At 44.6% G+C, this 23,438-nt stretch overlaps 1 protein-coding gene and 1 long non-coding RNA gene across 2 annotated transcripts in view; both read right to left on the bottom strand.

Moving 5' to 3' along the window:
• ARVCF (ARVCF delta catenin family member) overlaps window positions 1-21,845 on the bottom strand; it is a 1,196,801-nt gene extending 1,174,956 nt beyond the window's left edge. The window contains exon 1 of the mRNA XM_077293391.1: window positions 21,563-21,845. The gene's annotated coding sequence lies outside the window, so the exon portion shown is untranslated. The remainder of the gene's footprint in view (window positions 1-21,562) is intronic.
• LOC143813430 (uncharacterized) lies at window positions 2,983-4,173 on the bottom strand. Its single transcript, XR_013223608.1, has 2 exons — window positions 3,217-4,173; window positions 2,983-3,142 (listed from the first exon to the last, which is right to left on the bottom strand). It is a non-coding gene; the product is annotated as an uncharacterized LOC143813430 (long non-coding RNA).
• Window positions 21,846-23,438: the final 1,593 nt, after the last annotated feature.

The following is a 23,438-nucleotide window of genomic DNA, read 5'->3' as shown; positions in this document are numbered from 1 at the left end:
TTGCTGCTTAATAGCTTCCTTTCAAAAGCCAGGCTGTCATATGTAGGCTTTTCACATTGGGGTGACACACTGGGCCCTGGGATAACAGATTTTGCGTGTCTGGTAGAACCCACGGACTGTCTAAGGACATCTTTCTCAGCCAAGAAAACCATATCCTGCGAGGCCAGAATGGAGCTATGATTATCACTGTTGCTCCCTCCTCCCGAATTTTCCTCAAGACTAGGGGAATGAGGGATATTGGAGGGAACGCGTAGGAGAGGCGATAGTTCCAGGGGACTGTGAGAGCGTCCAGAGCTACTGGCCCTCCCCGGGGGTCGATTGAGCAGAACTTCCTCACTTTCCGATTCTGAAAGTCCGCAAATAGGTCTATTTCTGGCTCTCCCCAACGTTTCACTATTTGGTTGAATACCGACTGTTTCAGCTCCCACTCCCCCTGTCTCAAGCGTGTTCTGCTGAGGAAGTCTGCGGTCTGGTTTTCTGAACCCTTTATGTAAAGGGCTGTTAGGGACTTCAGATTGTGTTCTGCAATGTAGAAGATAGACCGGGTTTCTTCCATCAGTGTTTGTGACCTGGTGCCCCCTTGGTGGTTTAGGTATGCTACCACTACCTGATTGTCCGAAAAGACTTTTACGTGGTGGGAGCGGATGATGTTTTGGAAGTGTATTAGGGCGAGTTTTACCGCTAGCAGTTCTTTCATATTTGATGAGGTTAGCTCCTGATTTTTGTTCCAGTTCCCTTGTGTCACCTGACCGTCTATATGAGCACCCCACCCCCAGGGGCTTGCATCGGTCGTTAGGATTTTCTCTGTTGGTAGTGACCAGGGGACCCCCTTGGTAAGATTTATCGGATCTGCCCACCACTGTAGGGAGTGTATCGTAGTTGGTGATATGCTTAACCGCCCGTCTAAATTTCCTCCCAGACACAGGCTTGAACTTAAAGTCTCCCATTGTAAGTCTCGGGAATGGCATTGTGCCCACTGCACTGCCGGGATACAGGATGTCATGGAGCCCAGCAGGGACATGGCTTTCCTGAGTGTGGTGACTGGGGATGATGACAACTGTACCGCTGCCTGTGTCATCTTTTGAATCTTCCCCTGAGGAAGATAACACGTTTGTGTGGTCGAGTCGAGGACTATCCCCAAGTACTCCTGTACCTGTGATGGGACTACTTTGGATTTGGTAAGGTTCAACAGCCAACCTAGGCTTGACAGAGAAGTCATAACCAAATCCAACTGCTGTTTGCAGTGATGGAATGATGTCCCTGCCACAAGGAGGTCGTCCAGGTATGGGACTATCAGGATATTCTGCTCTCGTATATGAGCCATCACTTCCGACATTAGTTTCGTGAATACCCGGGGTGCGATAGCTAACCCAAAAGGGAGGGCCCGAAACTGATAATGTTTCACCTCCCCCTGGATATTCACTGCCAGCCGGAGGTACTTTTGATGATCCTTGTGGATCGGTACATGATAGTATGCATCTCGTAGGTCTAGAACAGTCATGAAACACCTGGGAAAGAGTATTTTTACGCAAGATTTTATTGTCTCCATTTTGAAGTGTGGGATCTCGAGAAAACTGTTTAACTTTTTGAGATTTATTATTGTCCTGTATGATCCATCTGGCTTCTTTCGGAGGAAGAGGGGAGAGTAGAAGCCCATGCCTCTTTCCTGGTGAGGGACTTCCTGTAGGACTTCCTTCTGGACTAGGCCTAGAATCTCTTCCTGAAGAGCCGACTGTTCTTGAGACTGTCTCTGTGGTGTCACCATGAAGAGGTTGTTGGGGGGAATGCGGAACTTTAGCTTGAGCCCTTCTCGTACTATGCCTAGTATCCAGGGGCTGCTTGAAATTTTTTCCCAGGCTGGGAGGAACTCTGTTAGTCTCCCGCCAACCTGGGGGACACCTTCATTGAGTTTTCTTGTTGTCGGGAGTGGGTTTGTTGAATAGGAACCCTCTGGTTTTATTTCTTTTTTCCTCCCATGTTTCTTTGTTCCCTTTCGGAGGTTTTCTCCGCATAAATTTTTTATTCCGAAAGGAACGTCTGTATGATTGGTTGGGGAAACCAGGGAAAGACTTTTTCTTGTCCTCGGCTTTCTCGAGGATGTCATCTAGCGTTGTGCCGAACAAGAATTCCCCCTCACAGGGTATTGAACATAGTTTTGTCTTTGTCTGAAGGTCCCCTGGCCAACATTTTAGCCACAGGGCACGTCTTGCGGCGTTCGAAAAGGCGGCAGCCCTGGCTGCTAGTCTGGCTGAGTCTACAGATGCATCCGCCAAAAAGGCTGCTGCACCTTTCATTACGGACACTGATTTTTGAATCGTGTCTCTAGAGACTTTTCCTTTTAATTGGGAATCCAAGTGCTCAAGCCACACCATTAGCGCGCGAGCTGTGCAGGTGGCCGCGACCGCTGGTTTAAGTCCGCCTCCTGCCGCTTCCCAAGAGTTTTTTAGAAAAACCTCGGCTTTTTTGTCCATCGGATCTTTTAAGGTACCCATGTCCTCAAAAGGTAGGGCAAACTTTTTTGAGGCCTTTGCTATGGCCACATCTAATTTTGGTGCCTTACTCCAGGATGAGCAGGCTGGGTCATCAAACGGGTATTTTCTTTTGGGGGTGAGGAGAGCTTTTTTGTCTGGTTTTTTCCACTCTCTTTTAATTAGAGAGAGTGAATTTTCTCATTTACTGGAAATGCTCTTTTTCTTTTTTGTTCCAGACCGCTGAACATTATGTCCTGCGCTGTTTTTTTAGGTCGCTCCTCCACTAGACCCATTGTTGCTCTGACCGCTTTCACTAAAGCGTCTGTTTCCTCGATAGGGAAGCAACTGCGCCCCCCCTCAGAGGATACTGAAGAGGTGTCAGAATCTGACGAATTATTCGAGTCAGATAGTTCACTCTCTGACTCGTCCGCACTGGATACGGGGGACTCAGGTGTTTTCTTATGTTTTTTCTTTGTGGCTTTAATGCCTTTAATGGCACTTTCCACCTGGCTTTTTATTAGTGACTTTAATTCGGATGCAAATGATGGGGTTTCCTCCTGAATCGTCTTTTTTATACAGACGCTGCATAGTCTCTTCTCCCAGGAGGAAGGCAGCTCGTCTGAACATATGGCACATTCTCTGTGCTTAGTTTTGGCTGTACTTTTCCTCCCCTAGAACAGAAAGAGCCCTACATTAAAGTCAGCACTTTCACGTAGATCACTCACCCCCTGTGGATCAGAGATACCGTCTCAGGCCTGGTGACTGTATCCGCTGGAATCGTCGCCGGCCGTGTGGTTTTTGCAGACCCCCGACTGCGTTGAGACTCTGATCGTCCGCTGCTGCTGCGCTGTACAGAGGACGAGTTTCCTTTGCGCTGCTGCTGTGGGTGCAGACGCCGCTGCACTTGTGCCTGCTCAGGAGATCGCTGGACGGCTTCCTGCATAACCTGCTGCTCGCTTTCGCTCATGGTGGCCTCCGCACTGTAAGGTGCACTTGGAGTTTGAATTTGCCACCATTTTCCCTGTGCTGGCGTTGCTTTTATGCATTAGTGCCGGCGAAACCGGAAGTGACTGTTTGCGCATGCGCCCGCCCAACTTCCGGTTCTCTGCCAGCTTCACATGAGGGAATGAATGTACTGGGACGCCGGCGCGCGCGCAGTAGCGCTGCGTTTTCGCGATGATGGCGCCGGTGAGCGCACCAGCGCTCCATTACCGACGCCCACACCGATTTACCGGTAATTACGCCGGTGTCCTCTGGCCCGTCTTACTTGGCCTTTTATGGAAAGATAGCCGCCGCTACCTCCATATTATCATTAAGAGTCCTCCGGTGACCGCCGTCACCTGCTCCTTACCCCCCCTCTCTTTTTTTTTTTTTTTTTTTTTTCATGGAAGGCAGACTGGATCCTTTCACTGCCTTCCTCCACTCACCCATGAGGCCCGCCGACCCCTGTGGTGGTGCTTCAGGAAAGGGAGAAAAAAGAGAGGAAAAAACCGCTTGATCCAGCCGTAACAGGGCGCCCCCTGTTAGAAAGTCGACTGCATCAGCCCCTGGAACTCCACGAAGAATCCTTCAGGTACGTGCTGTAGGTTCCCCGTCAGGGACAGGAAACCAACTGATGTGGGAGAGAGGTACGCCCTTTTTCACCTGTAGGTTTCCTGTCCCTGGGGGCGGACCCCTCTCTCCGTGGTGCCATCATGGGGATAGAGAAACAACTGTTGGCACAATTATTACAAAATGGAAGAAACACAAGATGACTGTCAATCTTCCTTGCTTTGGGGCTCCATGCAAGTTCTCGCCTCGTGGGGTAAGGATGATTCTGAGAAAGTTCAAGAATCAGGCCAGAACTACACGGGAGGACCTGGTCAATGACCTTAGGGTATGTGCACTTGTCCGGATTTCTTGCAGAAATTTTCTTTAGAAAACCAGAAATTTTCTGCAAGAAATCCGCATTTTTTTTTTTTGCGTTTTTTTCCTTTTCTTGCGGTTTTTTTAGCATTCTGCAAGCGTAATTAGCTTGCAGAATGCTAAAGTTTTCCAAGCGATCTGTAGCATCGCTTGGAAAACTGACTGACAAGTTGGTCACACTTGTCAAACATAGTGTTTGACAAGTGTGACCAACTTTTTACTATAGATGCTGCTTATGCAGCATCTATAGTAAAAGATAGAATGTTTAAAAATAATTAAAAAATGGTTATACTCACCCTCTGCAGACAGCCGATATCCTCAGCAGCGTCCGTTCCTATAGATGCCGGTGTGGTTCAGGACCTTCGATGACGTCGCAGCTTGTCATTGGTCGCGTGAGTCACATGAGCGGTCACGCGATCAATCACAAGACAGCGACATCATCACAGGTCCTGAACCACACCATCTTTAGGAACGGAAGAGAGAGCATGCACCGGAGAGGCAGGAACACTTCGGGGGCCATCAGAGGGTGAGTATATCACTTTTTTAATTCTTTTTTTTTTTTACCAATTATATGGTGCCCAGTCCGTGGAGGAGAGTCTCCTCTCCTCCACCCTGGGTACCAACTGCACATAATCTGATTACTTCCCGCATGGTGGGGATAGCCCCGTGCGGGAAGTAAGCAGATCAATGCACTCCTAGGTGTGCGGAATCCCCGCAATATCGCATTTTTAATGAACATGTTGCTTTTTTTTTTTCCACGATGCGATTTTTTCGCGGAAAAAAATGCAACATTTGCACAAAAAATGCGGAATACCCTGTAAATAGGAAGCATATGTAAGCGTTTTTTCGCGTTTTTATAGCGAAAAAAACGCGAAAAATCCTGAAAGTGTGCACATGGCCTAAAGAGAGCTGAGACCACAATCTCAAACATTACCGTTAATATATGATGGCATGGTGTGATACTAACATCCTGCAGGGAACACAAGGTTTGCCTGCTCACGCCAGCACATGTCCAGGCCCATTTAAAGTTCGCCAGTGACAGTAGGGCAGTAGGGTGACTCAGTGGTTAGCACTGCAGCCTTGCATCGCTGGAGTCCTGGGTTCTAATCCCACCTTGGACAACATCTGCAAGGAGTTTGTATGTTCTCCTCGTGTTTGCGTGTGTTTCCTCTGGGTACTCCGGTTTCCTCCCACATTCCAAAGACATACATATAGGGAATATAGATTGTGAGCCCCATCAGGGACAGGGATGATAATGTGTGCAAAACTGTAAAGCGCTGCGGATTATGTTAGCGCTATATAAAAATAAAGATTATTATTATTATTATCTGGATGATCCAGAGAAGTCATGGGAAAAGGTCATATGGACAAATGAAACCAGAATACAACTTTATGGTATTAAGTCCACTCGCTGTGTTTGGAGGAAGAATAAAGAGGAATACAACCCCAAGAATACCGTCCAAACCCTGATGTATGGTGGGGAAACATCATACTTTGGAGGTGCTTTTCTGCAAAGGGGACAGGACGACTGCATTGTATGTATCGCGAGTAGTGTTGAGCATTCCGATACCGCAAGTATCGGGTATCGGCCGATATTTGCTGTATCGGAATTCCGATACCGAGATCCGATACTTTTGTGGTATCGGGTATCGGTATCGAAACAACATTAATGTAAAAATGTGTAAAAGAAAGAATTAAAATAAAAAATATTGCTATACTCACCTCTCCGACGCAGCCTGCACCTTACCGAGGGAAGCGGCAGCGTTCTTTGTTTAAAATTCGCGCTTTTCTTTCCTTACGTGAAGTCCCGGCTTTGTGATTGGTTGCGTCGCAGTCACATGGGCGACGCAACCAATCACAGCAAGCCGTGACGTAATTTCAGGTCCTTAAGGCTTTTAAAATTACGTCCCGGCTTTGTGATTAGTTGCGTCGCAGTCACATGGGCGACGCAACCAATCACAAGCCGTGAAGTCACGGGAGGCTGGACACGCGCGCATTTTAAAATGCGCGCTTGTCCAGCCTCCCGTGACGTCCCGGCTTGTGATTGGTTGCGTCGCGATCAACCAATCACAAGCCGGGAGGCTGGACAAGCGCGCATTTTAAAATGCGCGCGTGTCCAGCCTCCCAGCTTGTGATTGGTTGACCGCGAAGCAACCAATCACAAGCCGGGACGTCACTTTAAAATCCTGAAGGACCTGAAATTACGTCACGGCTTGCTGTGATTGGTTGCGTCCCGGCCACATGGGCGGCACGCGACCAATCACAAGCCGGGACTTCACGTAAAGGAAAGCAAAGCGCGAATTTTAAACAAAGAACGCTGCCGCTTCCCTCGGTAAGGTGCAGGCTGCGTCGGAGAGGTGAGTATATCAATATTTTTTATTTTAATTCTTTCTTTTACACATTAATATGGTTCCCAGGGCCTGAAGGAGAGTTTCCTCTCCATCAGACCCTGGGAACCATCAGGGATACCGTCCGATACATGAGTCCCATTGACTTGTATTGGTATCGGGTATCGGTATCGGATTGGATCCGATACTTTGCCGGTATCGGCCGATACCGATACTTTCAAGTATCAGATGGTATCGCTCAACACTAATCGCGAGCTTTTGGCTAATATCTTCCTTCCCACAGTAAGAGCATTCAAGATGGGTTGTGGCTGGGTATTCCAGCATGACAATGACTCAAAACACACAACCAGGGCATCTCAGTAGTGACCACGCAAGAAGCATTTCAAGGCACTTGACTGGCTTAGCCAGTCTCTAGACCTGAACCCAAAAGAAAATCTTTGGAGGGATCTGAAACCTAATGTTGCCCAGTGACAGACCTGAAAGATCTGGAGAAGATCTGTATGGAGGAGTGGGCCAAAATGCCTGCTGCAGTGTGTGCAAACTTGGTCAAGAACTACAGGAAACATCTGACTGTAATTGCAAACAAAGGTGTCTGTACATAATATTAAGTTCTGTTTTTCTATTGTATGAAATACTTACCGTTACTTCATGCAATAAAATGAAAATTAATTATGTAAAAATCACATGATGTGATTTTCTGGTTTTTAGTTTCAGATTCTCTTCCTCACAATTGATATGTACCTACAATAAAAATAACAGACCTCTCTATTCTTTGAAGGTGGGAAAACTTGCAAAATCGGCAGTGTATCAAATACTTATTTTCCCCATTGTATATATGCAGCAATGCCAAATGTTTTTTTTTTTTTCATTTTGCAGGTGTATTTCAGAAAAAAATAAGAGTTAATCAAAAACATGAGGACATCACAAACAGTGGGGGAAATAAGTATTTGATCCCATTCTGATTTTGTAAGTTTGCCCACAAATACATGAACAGTCTATAATTTTAAGGGTAGGTTAATTTTAACATTGAGAGATAGAATATCAAAAATAAAATCCAGAAAAATCACATTTATACAATTTATTCACATTTTGCAGTGAGAAATAAGTATTTGATCCCTCTGGCAAACAAGACTTAATACTTGGTGGAAAAACCCTTGTTGGCAAGCACAGCAGTCGGACCTTTTTTTGTAGTTGATGATGCGGTTTGTGCACATGTCAGGAGGAACTTTGGTCCACTCCTCTTTGCAGATCATCTCTAAATTATTAATATTTTGAGGCTGTCGCTTGGCAACTTGGAGCTTCAACTCCCTCCATAAGTTTTCTATGGGATTAAGGTCTGGAGACTGGATAGACCACTCCTTGACCTAAATGTGCTTCTTTCTGAGCCACTCCTTTGTTGCCTTGGCTGTATGTTTTGGGTCATTGTCTTGCTGGAAGACCCAGCTACAACCCCTTTTTAATGTCCTGGCACAGGCAAGGAGGTTATCACTGATGATTTTAAGGTACATGGCTCCATCCCATTCTCCCATTGCAGAGAAACACCCCCAAAACATAATGTTTCCACCTCCATGCTTGACAGTGGGGACGGTATTCTTTGGGTCAAAGGCAGCATTTCTCTTCCTCCAAACACGGCGAGTTGAGTTAATGCCAAAGACCTCCATTTTTGTCTCATCTGAGCACAGTACCTTATCCCAATCGCTCACAGAATCATCCAGGTGTTCATTGGCAAACTTCAGACGGGCATGCACATGCGCCTTCTTTGAGCAAGAGGGACCTTGGGGGCACTGCAGAATTTCAAACCTTTACGGCATAATGAGTTACCAATGGTTTTCTTGGTGATTGTGTCCCTGCTGCCTTGAGATCATTAACAAGTTCCCCCATGTAGTTTAATGCTGATCTCTCACCATCCTCATGATCAAGGATACCCCACGAGGTGAGATTCTGCATGATGCCCCAGATCAATGTTGATTGACAGTCACTTTGTATTTCTTCCATTTTCTTACTATTGCACCAACAGTTGTCTCCTTCTCACCCACTTATGGTTTTGTATCCTATTCCAGCTTTGTGCAGGTCTATGATCTTTTCCCTGACATCCTTATAAAGCTCTTTGGTCTTGCCCATGTTGTAGGGGTTAGAATCTAACTGATTGAGTCTGTGGACAGGAGTCATTTATAAAGGTGACTATGCAAGACAGCTGTCTTTAATGTAGGTAACAAGTTGATTAGGAGCATCTAACTGGTCTGTAGGAGCCAGAACTCTTAAAGGTTGGTAGGCGATCAAATACTTATTTCTCACTGCAAAATGCAAATACATTTATATAATTTGTACAATGTGATTTTCTGGATTTTATTTTTGATATTCTATCTTTCAATGTTAAAATTAAACTACCCTTAAAATTATAGACTGTTCATGTCTTTGTCAGTGGGCAAACTTACAAAATTAGCAAGGGATCAAATACTTATTCCCCCGCTGTATGATCTCTCTCCTGTCCCTGCAGATTTTCAGCTCTCTTGCAGTCACGCATCTCCTTATTTATACTGGCTGAAGATGAGGAGTGGAGATCCAGTATTGGTTTTAGTGAGCTGCCACACTGCAAAGTGGTATGAGCGACAACCTCAGCAGGGAAAGGGTGACAAAAGATAAAAACAAGATGGTAACATCTGCTGTCTAGGAACAATCAATATGTTGAATTGTCAGCCCCAAACCTATTGGTTCAGGAAACTATCCTATCGTTTTATGTTTTTTAAATTTAAGACAAATTAAATGAAGATAATAATAACACAGAATTTGTGTTTGCAATCATTTTCAGGAAAAAACTGAGTATTATCTGACAGAATTGCAGGGGTGTCAATACTTTTGGCCACAACTGTATGAACATTAATATATTTATTTTTCACTGAAGATATTATTTTTCTAAATGTAACAATTATTTAATAGCAATCTATGTACAGTGTAATTCTTCTCTCTAAACTCCAGTCGCTCTTTTGGTCTCCATTACTAAATCCAATATGTTAGTCACCTGACCCTGCAATCGATCATTGGCTTCACTGGTCAGGTGACTGTAAGGATGGCTTGTTATCACTTCTAACCTTCTGGCCCTGGCAGAGCTCACTGAGGCTGTGAACCTGGAACTGTTCTGGATAGGAGAATAAATATTTATTAACTTTATAGCAATCCCCTCCTTTTGACCAGTTATGAAAAAGAGGTGAATAACCCCTTTAAGTAGTTATCTTGATGGGCTAGGTTGCAGTCTTTCAGATTTGCATTATGGTTTCGGTTACATAGGCTGAGAATGTTGTAACACTGATGTGCAGTGGAGGATTAAACTCATTTGTCACTGAAAACAGTTCACCTATGAATTTCCTTCTGCAGTAAAATGGGCTTTGCTAATAATATGCTCAGTGACTGACAAATGCAGAGCTGTTTTCTTTCTTCAAAAAAAGGCATATTTTTCATTTATAAACATATAAAAGTATATTGTATGGTGCAGCACACAAAAACTAGTAGGAAGCAAAAATAACTATAAAACAGTACAGCTTAAAGGGAACCCTTCACATTGAACATGAAGTCTGATCTGCATCTTACAGAAGAGGAGACGTTGACAAGAACTTTATTTTATTTATTAATTAAAGGGAATATGTCACGAAGCACGGGCAGTATGAACCAGAGCCTGGTTGTGTGATTGCAGTCTGGTAGGTCTTTCCGTGAAGCACTTTGGAATTTGCAAAGCTGGCTGGTGACCACAGGGAGAGACCTGACTAGTGCAGTGCGGCCCCCCAATCTAGGTGATTGACAGATCTCTCCCAAGTGAGTGTATAAATAACAATAAAAGGAAGTCTAGCACTCAACTTCAGTAAACGTGGAAGCGTTTTATTTGTAGCACTCAAAACGTTTCAGTCCTTTTTGGACTTTCATCAGTCACGTGCCAGTGTGGGCCAGGCAAAAATAGAGAGGAGATGAGGTATATAAGTCTGACAGACAAGCGGTGGATGCCGTGTCTGGAGGATCGCCCTTCTCTTCCCCATCGGCACTGTTCGGCTTACAGGTGCTTCATGTCATCTGGTGGATAACTATCCACCATGAATATATTCTACTAAAGTGACAACAACTCTTCCCATTAGTGCCCTATAGAGCGACTACATTCTTATACTTACTTATATACCTCATCTCCTCTCTATTTTTGCCTGGCCCCACTGGCCCACACTGGCACATGACTGATGAAAGTCCAAAAAGGACTGAAACGTTTCGAGTGCTACAAATAAAACGCTTCCACGTTTACTGAAGTTGAGTGCTAGACTTCCTTTTATTGATACTGACGGTTTGGGAACCTAGTCTAGGCACCACAGTGTAGCTGTGCACACGGTGTTTCTTCTTAAGTGTATAAATAACGACCTGTCAATCAGCTAGAGCAGTGGTAAAAAAGCCATTTGGGTGTGGTGACAGACTGGTCTGGTCTCTCCCTATAGTTTTCGGCCGGCTTTTCAAACTATGGTTTCTCTTAAGTGTCAAGTCATAACTGGTTGTAATGACACATCTAGGCTCTAAATCATGCTGCTTATAGTTTTGGCAGAATAAATCTAGCATCAGGTCTCATTAAAATTCATGCTCATTCTAGGCAAATAGTTAAAAGGGTGGTCCTAATTAGTGATTGACAGTAATAGAGGGAAGGCTGTCAGTCATCGATTAGGATCAACCCCTTATCTGAACCCAGAATGAACTGTGATGTTTGGGAATAAGACACAGGGGATACTGAATCTTTTCCCACAAACCTATACATCATTCTGCTCAGCTACCCCTTCTCTATTACATGTTACCCATAGAAAAGTATTTCTAAACAGGTTCCCGTTAAAACAGTATAGATTATGACATCACATGCCACTAAACAGCAACAATCACAGCAACAGAGCTCAATGATAATGATGGCCTGATAAGTACCATAGAATCCACCCCAAATACAGACGATATGTCTGATACGTAGTCTATGTCAGTGTACAAGGATTTAGGCGCCTGTTATTTAGGTTCATTTCTGGAAAGGTTCTGTTTGCTCAATCATCAGTCATTGTCAATGTCATCTAAATGGATATTAATATGCAGCAACGTTGCTCGATTGTCTGTTTACAGTGCGCATCCACAAGGTTCTAACCCTGACTTCAATGGAAAGGTGTCGTGCAGAAATCTCTTCAACAACTGAAGTGAATGGGATGGCAAATGGAAAAATTAATTCGACTGATGACAACTTTTGCCATCCTCACATCTGTCATCTGAGAATGGAAGATATGTAAACATGAGTGCAGCGCTCCAGAGTCCTGGTCGTTGCAGTACTGATGCCGCCGCTAAGGGGAGTGATGGTACGTCTGATGGCACTGAAGGAGTTCACCTGACCAGGTATCACAGACACCAATACACTTCATAGTCTGGCCTCCAGGGGGAGCTAAGGGTGCTATGTATTAGGCCACTCCTCACAGTCTGGTAAAACTGGGGGTTGGATAGGAAGTTAGTCAGAAGCTGACTGGGTTGGAACCAGGCAACATCCTGTGGCAGAGGGTGTTGCGGGGGGAAGATTAAGGGGGGTCCCTGTCAGGGGTGGGATCCTGACAGAGGCCTAGCGAACAGAACGTTACGGGACCGCGCCTGCACTCCATCGCAGCGGTACCCAAAGAAAGGAAAAGAAGCGAGGTTTATTGTGGAGAGTGAGAAACGAGATCGAAGCAAAAAGGAGAAAACACCAGTAGGAGTCGTGCTGTAAGATCGAGGCAACATCCTACTGAGGCGCGTAGCCGGTGGCCAGAACGCCAAGTATTGGGCTCTAAGCGATACTTCAAACAGCGGCAGGACAGTCAGTTATAGGCGGGCTGTCTCACCTAAATCACCTAAGCAGACATAGCGGGCAACAGTGGGAGAGGGGCGTCACTACGGTCCCGGAAGAACTCCAGGCCTACCCGTCATACGGGTGCGTCCTAGCCAAATCATCTGGGGGACGGAGAAGAACATCAGAAAAGACATAAGTTGTGGGAAATAACATCAGAACGAGACAACAGTTGTGAGGACTATCCCGTGGTGCTCAGCAGGGAAGTACTACAACACACAGGCGCTAGAAGGAAGGCACTGATTTCCACCTGCGAAGGGAACTCTGGAGGTGCCATCGGACCGGCTGGTCTCAGCCAGCCCGGTTAACCGTACTCTGGATTGAGGATTTTGAAGCCTTCAGTAAAGAGGTAAAGAGACTGCAACCCTGTGTCCTCATTATTCATCGCGACCTGCACCACACACCATCATCTGCAACTTTCATTGGACGCCCCTTTAGTAGGGTCACGGACCGGGTCTAGCCACCGTGACATTCCCAGGACCGAGACAGAGAGGCCCGGTACCGGGTACCCCATGGCCCTGCGACTGGAGGCCGCTCCATGAACATTTACTTTCTGCTCAGCTAATGATCTTATGTAGAGATTAATATAAGGGAGTCCATACAAACAGAAATCACCCAAATCAATTAATCCGATTTAAGCCGTCATATTTATACAGCGGGTTCTACAAGCAAAGCCGAGGCCTAACACATTATCACCTCATGAATTTATAAATGTCCCCAAATCCCAATAATTAGATCTTTATGGAGCAGCCCCCAGACGCAGGATGGCGGGGTACTCGGTACCGGGTCTATCGGTTCTGAGGATGTCACGGTGGCCTGACCCGGTCCGTGGTCCTGCTAAGGGGTGCCCAATAGAAGGTGTAGGTGGTGGTGTAAGTCGCAGTAAACAACAAGGACACAGGGTTGCAGTCTCTTTACTGAAGGCTTCGGCATCCGCAATCCAGAGCACTGTTAACTGGGCTGGCTGAGACCGGCTGGTCCAAAGGCACATCCAGAGTTCCCTTTGCAGGTGGAAATCAGTGCCTACCTACTAGCGCCTGGGTGTTGTAGTACTTCCCTGCTGAGCACCACGGGATAGCCCTCACAACTGTCGTGTATGTTTCTGTTCTTTCTCTCCGTCCCCCAGATGATATGGATAGGACGCACCCGTATGACGGGGTAGGCCTGGAGTTATTTTATAGGGACCCTAGAGACGCCCCTCTCCCACAATTGCCTCCGTTGTCTTCATTAGGTGATTTAGGGGAGGCAGCCAACCTATAATTAACTGCCCTGCCGTTGGTTTGAAGTAGTGCGTGGAGCCCAATACTTCCTCGGCGTTCCGGCCACTGGCTACGCGCCTCAGTAGGATGTTGCCGATCTCGGGGCACGACTCCTACTAGTTCTATCGCCTTTGTGCTGTGATCTCGTTTCTCACAATATACTTCGCTTCGTGTCCTTTCTTAAGATGCCGCGGCAATGAAGTGCAGGCGCGGCTCCGTAACGATCTGTCCTTTTGCTAGGCCTCTGTCAGGATCCCACCCCTGACAGGGACCCCCCTGAATCTTCCCAAGCAACCTCTTCTCTCACTAGGTGTTGCCTGGGCAAAACCCAGTCAGCTTCTCTCTAACTTCCTATCCAGCCCCCAGTTTTACCAGAGTGTGAGGAGTGGCCTAATACATAGAACCCTTTGCTCCCCCTGGTGGCCAGAGTGTGAAGTGTAATGTGTGACTGTGATACCTGGTCAGGTGAACTCCTTAAGTGCCATCAGATGTACCATCACTCCCCTTAGTGGCGGAGCAACAGTACTGCAACGACCAGAACTCTGGGGTGCTGCACTTACACCCCAATCTTAATTGGCAATGGGAAGGAAAAAAAGACCAAGTGCTGCCTGCATGTCTGTATAACTAAAAGCCGGTGGCTACTGGGAGGAATAAAGTTCAATTTCTCCCAGGTGCCACACTTTCAGCACAGCAATCGTTCACCTTTGTAATACTGTTAACCTGCAGATATGTAGCGTTATCGGACTTAACAGGTTCCCTTTAAGTTGGTAGCTCTCTGTTATATGTAAAAGGGGTTCTTAACCCTTGTCAAAAAGCTGACTTTAATGGAGTTGTCCACTCCTTGGACAACCTCTTCCTAAATGCCTGAGACTCTAAAGTAAAATAGCAAAAAGTTTATATTCCTGTCCTGCATTGGAACCATTACAGCTATGTCAACAGCTGGTCTCCTGGTGTTCCTATAACATTGTTACGTCACGTGAGGACCTTACTATTTTATTATAAAGGACGCCCGCATTGACGGAGTATTGACGAGCAGTAGCCAATCAGTGACCACTGATCCTAATGTCACATGAGGGCTGCAGCTCATGGGTATCAGGAAACCTGAACCTGGCGCCAATGTTGTGGGAACAGTGAGAACGTGGGAAGTGAGTATAAGCTATTCTTAATCATTTATTTTCATTATTTTAATTGGGGGATTTGGACCTAAGAATTGGTTGCTCAAGTTCCCTGCAGCGCCACCATATGCAGGAGAGGCTCTCAAGAGCAAAGGAAGCTTATTGTTGTCTCTAAGAGATTATAGATCCTGAACATATGAAAATGGGTTTTCTAAACTAGAGAACCCTATTAAATTCTGATTTTTAGCCCTTGTATGGACAAAGGCCACATAGCTAAGAATACATACTAGTCTTACCAATGGGATCTTCTAGAAAAGCAGGGGATGACATGGACTGGAATGATTCCTAAAAAGAAAGTACCAGCATTGTAGAAACTAGAGACACCTGAGACCCATTCTTGGCCAGATGTAATTTTCTACATCTGGAGACAGGCAGACTTAAAATACCAAAAAAATGTATTGAACCTTCTAATGCTAAGAATGACGGCTTCTATAGCTTAACACTACGGGGGCATGACCCCACTGAGTCAAAGTTTACAGACAAACCTCAATCCTAATCCTAAAACCGGTAAATCCTCCATAACCCAGCCTGTGTTTATGAGGGTGTATGATACAGCGGGTCACCATGCCGAGCATCATTACTGTAGGGAGAGCAGTGTCCCACAATAAATATCAAACATGTGTATAAATATCATACATATGTAATACCAGTACATACCTGTAATATCTGTACACATATGTATGCAATACCAGCACACTTGTAGAATCAGTACATACATGTAATGCCAGCAAATACATGTAATACCAGTACACACATATAATATCAGCACACACATGTAATATCAGTATATATGTAATAGCAGCACACATATAATACCAGTACATAAAACAGTAGTACATACATGTAATAACAGTACACACATATAATATCAGCACACACATGTAATACCAGTAAATACAATACCAATACATGCCTGTTAAACCAGTACATACATATACTACTAGTACATACCATATAATACCAATACACACTTCTAACAACAATACATATAATACCAGTACACATGTATAATACCAGTACATAAAATACCAATAAATACATGTAATACCAACAGAAATATATTTTATCAGTACTCACCTGTAATACCACTACACATAATACCAGTATACACCTGTATTACCAGTATATATATTAACGTTACACACCTGTAATACCACTACATATACAGTATTATCGGTATACACATAATAGCAGTACACTCATAATGCCAGTATATACCTGTAATACCACTACATATATTATCAGTACACACCTGTAATACCACTACATATACAGTACAGACCAAAAGTTTGGACACACCTTCTCATTTAAAGATTTTTCTGTGTTTTCATGACTATGAAAATTGTAAATTCACACTGAAGGCATCAAAACTATGAATTAACACATGTGGAATTATATACTTAACAAAAAAGTGTGAAACAACTGAAAATATGTCTTATATTCTTCAAAGTAGCCACCTTTTGCTTTGATGACTGCTTTGCACACTCTTGGCATTCTCTTGATGAGCTTCAAGGGGTAGTCACTGGGAATGGTTTTCACTTCACAGGTGAGCCCTGCCAGGTTTAGTAAGTGGGATTTCTTGCCTTATAAATGGTGTTGGGACCATCAGTTGTGTTGTGCAGAAGTCTGGTGGATACACAGCTGATAGTCCTACTGAATAGACTGTTAGAATTTGTATTATGGCAAGAAAAAAGCAGCTAAGTAAAGAAAAACGAGTGGCCATCATTACTTTAAGAAAAGAAAGTCAGTCAGTCCGAAAAATTGGGAAAACTTTGAAAGTGTCCCCAAGTGCAGTGGCAAAAACCATCAAGCGCTACAAAGAAACTGGCTCACATGAGGACCGCCCCAGGAAAAGAGGACCAAGAGTCACCTCTGCTTCTGAGGATAAGGAGGAGGAGGTTTATCCGAGTCACCAGCCTCAGAAATAGCAGGTTAACAGCAGCTCAGATTAGAGACCAAGTCAATGCCACACAGAGTTCTAGCAGCAGACATCTCTACAACAACTGTTAGGCCGGGATCACACACATGCAAGATACGGCCGAGTCTCGCAGATTAAATCACTCCTCTGGCACCGGCACTTCGGAGCGGAGCGTGCAGCCGCACAGCAATACATGGAGCTGCATGCTCCGCTCCCAAGTGCCGGCGCCAGAGCTTGGTTTTCACCTGCGAGACTCGGCCGTATCCCGCATATGTGTGATCCCGGCCTTAAGAGGAGACTTTGTGCAGCAGGCCATCATGGTAAAATAGCTGCTAGGAAACCACTGCTAAGGACAGGCAACAAGCAGAAGAGACTTGTTTGGGCTAAAGAACACAAGGAATGGACATTACACCAGTGGAAATCTGTGCTTTGGTCTGATGAGTACAAATTTGAGATCTTTGGTTCCAACCACCGTGTCTTTGTGCGATGCAGAAAAGGTGAACGGATGGACTCTACATGCCTGGTTCCCACCGTGAAGCATGGAGGAGGAGGTGTGATGGTGTAGGGGTGCTTTGCTGGTGACACTGTTGGGGATTTATTCAAAATTGAAGGCATACTGAACCAGCATGGCTACCACAGCATCTTGCAGCGGCATGCTATTCCATCCTGTTTGCGTTTAGTTGGACCATCATTTATTTTTCAACAGGACAATGACCCCAAACACACCTCCAGGCTGTGTAAGGGCTATCTGACAAAGAAGGAGAGTGATGGGGTGCTACGCCAGATGACCTGGCCTCCAGTCACCAGACCTGAACCCAATCGAGATGTTTGGGGTGAGCTGGACCGCTGAGTGAAGGCAAAAGGGCCAACAAGTGCTAAGCATCTCTGGGAACTCCTTCAAGATTGTTGGAAGACCATTTCCGGTGACTACCTCTTGAAGCTCATCAAGAGAATGCCAAGAGTGTGCAAAGCAGTCATCAAAGCAAAAGGTGGCTACTTTGAAGAACCTAGAATATAAAACATATTTTCAGTTGTTTCACACTTTTTTGTTAAGTATATAATTCCACATGTGTTAATTCATAGTTTTGATGCCTTCCGTGTGAATGTACAATTTTCATAGTTATGAAAATACAGAAAAATCTTTGAATGAGAAGGCGTGTGCAAACTTTTGGTCTGTACTGTATTATCGGTACACACCTGTAATACCACTACATATAATACCAATACATTTAAAGTATTATCAGTATACACATAATAGCAGTACACGCATATAATGCCAGTACACACCTGTAATACCACTACATATATTATCGGTACACACCTGTAATACCAGTATATATATTATTGGTACACACCTGTAATACGTGCACATGTAATACCAATACATACAACACCAGCAAATACAATACCAGTACAAAATATATACATACATACACACTACCAGTACACACCTTATAGTACCAATAAACACTTCTAACAGAAATACACACAATATATATATATATATATATATATATATATATATATATATATATATATATATTTATTTTTTTTCAGCAGGCACCTGTTACACCAGTACATATAATACCAGTACACACATGTAATATGAGTATATATATAATACAAGTACCATATGTGTAATGTGAGTATATATAATATCAGTACACACCTGTAATACCAGTACTTATAATACTAGTGAACACCTATAATACCAGTACACATATTACCAGTACCCACCTGTAATACCAATACATATATTAAGTGATGCACACTTGTAATACCAGTACATATAATACCAGTACACACCTGTAATATCTGTACACAGGGGTGTAACTACAACAGGTGTGGGGTTGCAATCGCACCCAGGCCCTGGAGCCTAGCACCCCCTAAAAGTCCCTTTGGTCTATAGAAAAAGACTATTGCTATTAAAGATTTAAAATATTTGTGGGCCTCGTTGGAGCTTTCACATCGGGGCCCATGAGTTTCAAGTTACGCCATTGTCTGTACAGATACCAGTAGTACACACCTAAAATACCAGTACATACCTGTAATAACCAAAAGATACATATAATACCAGCACACACACACACACACACACACACACACACACACGCCAATACATATATTACTAGTACATATGCCAATACATATATTACTAGTACATACATATAAAACCAGTACAAACATATGCCAGTAATGCCATATTATATATATTACCAGGACACGCACATAATACCTGTACATATAATACCAGTATAATCCACACATGAATAGTAATCCAGCGGGGAACAAGTACTTCCATTAAAATACAAAATGTATGAATCCATATATAAAAATATTTTGATGGTGCACCACAAAAATGGAATGAGCATCAACACATCACAGCATGTTGCACTATAGTAGTGACAGCTGTCGCTGCTATAGTGCAACATGCTGCGATGTGTTGATGCTCATTCCATTTTTGTGGTGCACCATCAAAATATTTTTATATATGGATTCATACATTTTGTACTTTAATGGAAGTACTTGCTCCCCGCTGGATTACTATTCACGTGTGGATTATCCTGGACCAGTTGCTCAGCTTTTTTCCGTGCGGGGTCAGATGTGGAGTAGCCCGTATTCAGGTGAGCTGACTTTTCTTTCATATAATACCAGTACGCACATGTAATACCAATAGATAAATATACTAGTACAAACATTTAGTACCAGTACATACAATGTGTTTGGAAAGTATTCAGACCCCTTTACATTTTTCACTCTGTTTCATTGCAGCCATTTGGCAAATTCTAAAAGTTCATTTTTTTATCATTAATGTACACTCTGCACCCCATCTTGACTGAAAAACAGAAATGTAGAAATGTTTGCAAATTTATTAAAAAAGAAAAACTGAACTATCACATGGTCATAAGTACTCAGACCCTTTGCTCAGTAGAAACACCCTTTTGAGCTTGTACAGCCATGAGTCTTCTTGGGAATGATGCAACAAGTTCTCCACACCTGGATTTGGGGATCCTCTGCCATTCTTCCTTGCAGATCCTCTCCAGTTCCATCAGGTTGGATGGTGAACCTTCGGCCAAGTCTGAGGTCCAGAACACTCTGGAAGAGGTTTTCATCCAGGATATCTCTGTATTTGGCGGCATTCATGTTTCCTTCAATGACAACCAGTCGTACTGTCACTGCAGCTGAAAAACACCCCCATAGCATGATGCTGCCACCACGTTTTACTGTTGGGATTGTATTGGGCAGGTGGTGAGCAGTGCCTGGTTTTCTCCACACATACTGCTTAGAATTATCACCAAAAAGATCTATCTTGGTCTCATCAGACCAGAGAATCTTATTTCTCATAGTCTGGGAGTCCTTCATGTGTTTTTTTTTTTAGAAAACTCCATGCGGGCTTTCCTATATCTTGCACTGAGGAGAAGCTTCCATCAGGCCACTCCGCCATAAAGGACAGACTAGTGGATTGCTGCAGTGATAGTTGACTTTGTGGAACTTTCTCCCATCTCCCTACTGCATCTCTGGAGCTCAGCCACAGTGATCTTGGGGTTCTTCTTTTCCTCTCTCACCAAGGCTCTTGTCCCACTATTGCTCAGGTTGACTGAACGGCCAGGTCTAGGAAGACTTCTGGTGGTCCCAATCTTCTTCCATTTAAGGATTATGGAGGCCACTGTGCTCTTAGGAACCTTGAGCACTGCAGAAATTCTGTTGTAACCTTGACCAGATCTGTGCCTTGCCACAATTCTGTCTCTGAGCTCCTTGGCCAGTTCCTTTGACCTCATGATTCTCATTTGGTATGACATGCACTGTGAGCTGTGAGGTCTTATATAGACAGGTGTGTGCCTTTCCAAATCAAGTCCGATCAGTTTAATTAAACACAGCTGGACTCTAATGAAGGAGTAGAACCATCTCAAGGAGGATCACAAGGAAATGGACATCATGTGACTTAAATATGAGCGTCTGAGCAAAGGGTCTGAATACTTATGACCATGTGATATTTCAGTTTCTTTCTTTTTTTTTTTAGAAAAGAAATTTAATAATTTGCAAAAATTTCTACATCTGTTTTTTTAGTCAAGATGGGGTGCAGAGTGTACATGAATGTGAAAAAAATGAACTTTTTTAAATTTAACAAATGGTTGCAATGAAACAAAGTGAAAAATTTAAAGGGGTCTGAATACTTTCCATACCCACTGTATAACACCAGTACATACAGATAATACCAGTACATACACCAGTACATATACCAGTACATACAGATAATACCAGTACATACAGATAATACCAGTACATACACCAGTACATACAGATAATACCAGTACATACACCAGTACATACAGATAATACCAGTACATACAGATAATACCAGTACATACAGATAATACCAGTACACACCAGTAATACCAGTACACACCAGTAATACCAGTAGATACATATAACACTAGTACATAATACCAGTATAGACATATAATACCAGTCCGTTTCATCCCAGTACGCACACGTAGTGTCAGCAGCACATCCATGTCTCTCAGTCGCCTCTCTCCAGCCATGACATTCCCCTCATTCCCCGCTATCTGCCGTCGCCCGCACCGTTTCCATTACCGCCCATCCCCAGCCGCTAGTTACCTCCAGTCAGCTGTCGCGTCCACAGCCGAGCCGTCCCCAGGGTCTGGTAGTCTCCACACCGGTGGGTTGCGCTCTCACGGCGGCCCCGGAGCTCGCTGTTATTGTCCTGTCAGCACCGCCCAGGCCGGGCCCGCCCCCTCCTCCGGGAGAACAGCGAGCTGCCGGTGAAAGGCGGAGCTCCGAGCGGCATCACTAATCAAATGGGTGGGATTCCGCCGCCGCTAATTACCTTACATCGCTGTACTATCCCGCCCACTTGTCGCCATGGAGCCCAGAACAGTGCAAGCTGCTGATGTAGTGAGCCCGCCTCCTTTACCTAGCAACCCCAATAAAGCTGGCAATAGTTAAGCTGTGTATTTCGTTGATTGGCTACTGTAACTGCTAATCATATCATAGCCGTTTGTGATTGGCTACTAGAGTGTAATTCTTCTGGTAATGCAGTGTGAGACGGCAGAGGGAGATGAGTGGCGCTGGCCTCTGTTTTATAGTTGTTTTCTCTCCGGTGACATAAGATTCTAGAATCCTCCATGGTATACTGCCATGAGAAATCATTGTGTAATAGGATATAGTAGCTACATTGCGGGCACCACCATTAGTCTGTGTTCACACCACATGATTGCTGTCAGTGACAAGACTGGCATCACACGGACTGCGCGAAGATCAGTGTAACTGAGAAACGTCCATATGAGCGTTATTGCATGGACGTAATGTCCGCGTGAAAGATCACAGCGTGCAGCAGCCTCGTCCATATTTCGGCTGAGTGTCACCTATTCACGTCTATGGGTGCACAGAAAATGGCATCCCGCACAGATCATCCATAGCGCATGCGATTTTTACACATAACTGCCCTTATTAACATAGGAAATGGTGGCGCGCTCCGGCTGTAAGGGGCTTCTAATACATGGCGAGCCCCTCTTTATGAATTAAGCGCACCTCACTCCAGCGTCCTTTCACTAAGGTGTGTAATGTGGGCACACGTTCAAAAAAACAACCACAAACGTGTACACCGCTCCATAGACTGTAGTAGGTACGTGTTCTCAGAAATTTGGATAGATCACACACGTGATTCACAGATGACGGAATGCCCCTTAGGACCCTTTCACGTGTCATAGAATCATAGCATGGTAGAGTTGGAAGGGACCTCCTGCGTCATCTGGTCCAACCCCCTGCTCAAAGCAGGATCCACTAAATCATCCCAGACAGATGTCTGTCCAGCCTCTGAAGGCTTCCATTGTAGGAGATCTCACCACCTCTGGTGGCAGCCTGCTCCACTCACTGATCACCCTCACTGTCAAAAAGTTTTTTCTAATATCTAATCTGTGCCTCCTCCCATTCAGTTTCATCCCATTGCTTCTAGCATACCTCCCAACTTTTGAAGATGGGAAAGAGGGACAAAGTTTGCAAATTTTAGGCCACACCTCTGACCACACCCATTCATAATTAGGATCCATGGAGGTCCCGATCTGCCGATCATGTGACCCCTGACTCCTCCCCTCCTGTGACCTCATCACAGGTCCTGTGCGCAGAAAGCAGGCAGCCATACAGAAGGGTAAGGGCCCGGGGCATGGCTTAACTACACAAGGGGGCGTGTCGGTCCTGCTGTCTGCGGGATCAGAACGTCCTGTGCGGGAGTGCGGGGCAAAGGCTGAAAACCGGGACAGTCCCGCACAATGAGGGACGCTTGGGAGCTATGCTTCTAGTCTTTCCTTGTGCAAATGAGAATAAAGATGATCCTTCTACAATGTGACAGCCCTTGAGAAATTTGTAGACAGCTATTTAGTCTCCTCTCAGTCTTCTTTTTCGCAAGCTAAACATACCCAAATCCCTTAACCGTTCCTCATAGCACATGGTTTGCAGACCGGTCACCATTCTGGTC

This window comes from Ranitomeya variabilis, chromosome 1 (genome assembly GCF_051348905.1).
Source record: "Ranitomeya variabilis isolate aRanVar5 chromosome 1, aRanVar5.hap1, whole genome shotgun sequence".
NCBI lineage: Eukaryota > Metazoa > Chordata > Amphibia > Anura > Dendrobatidae > Ranitomeya > Ranitomeya variabilis.
This window is presented reverse-complemented; position numbering and strand designations above follow the sequence as displayed.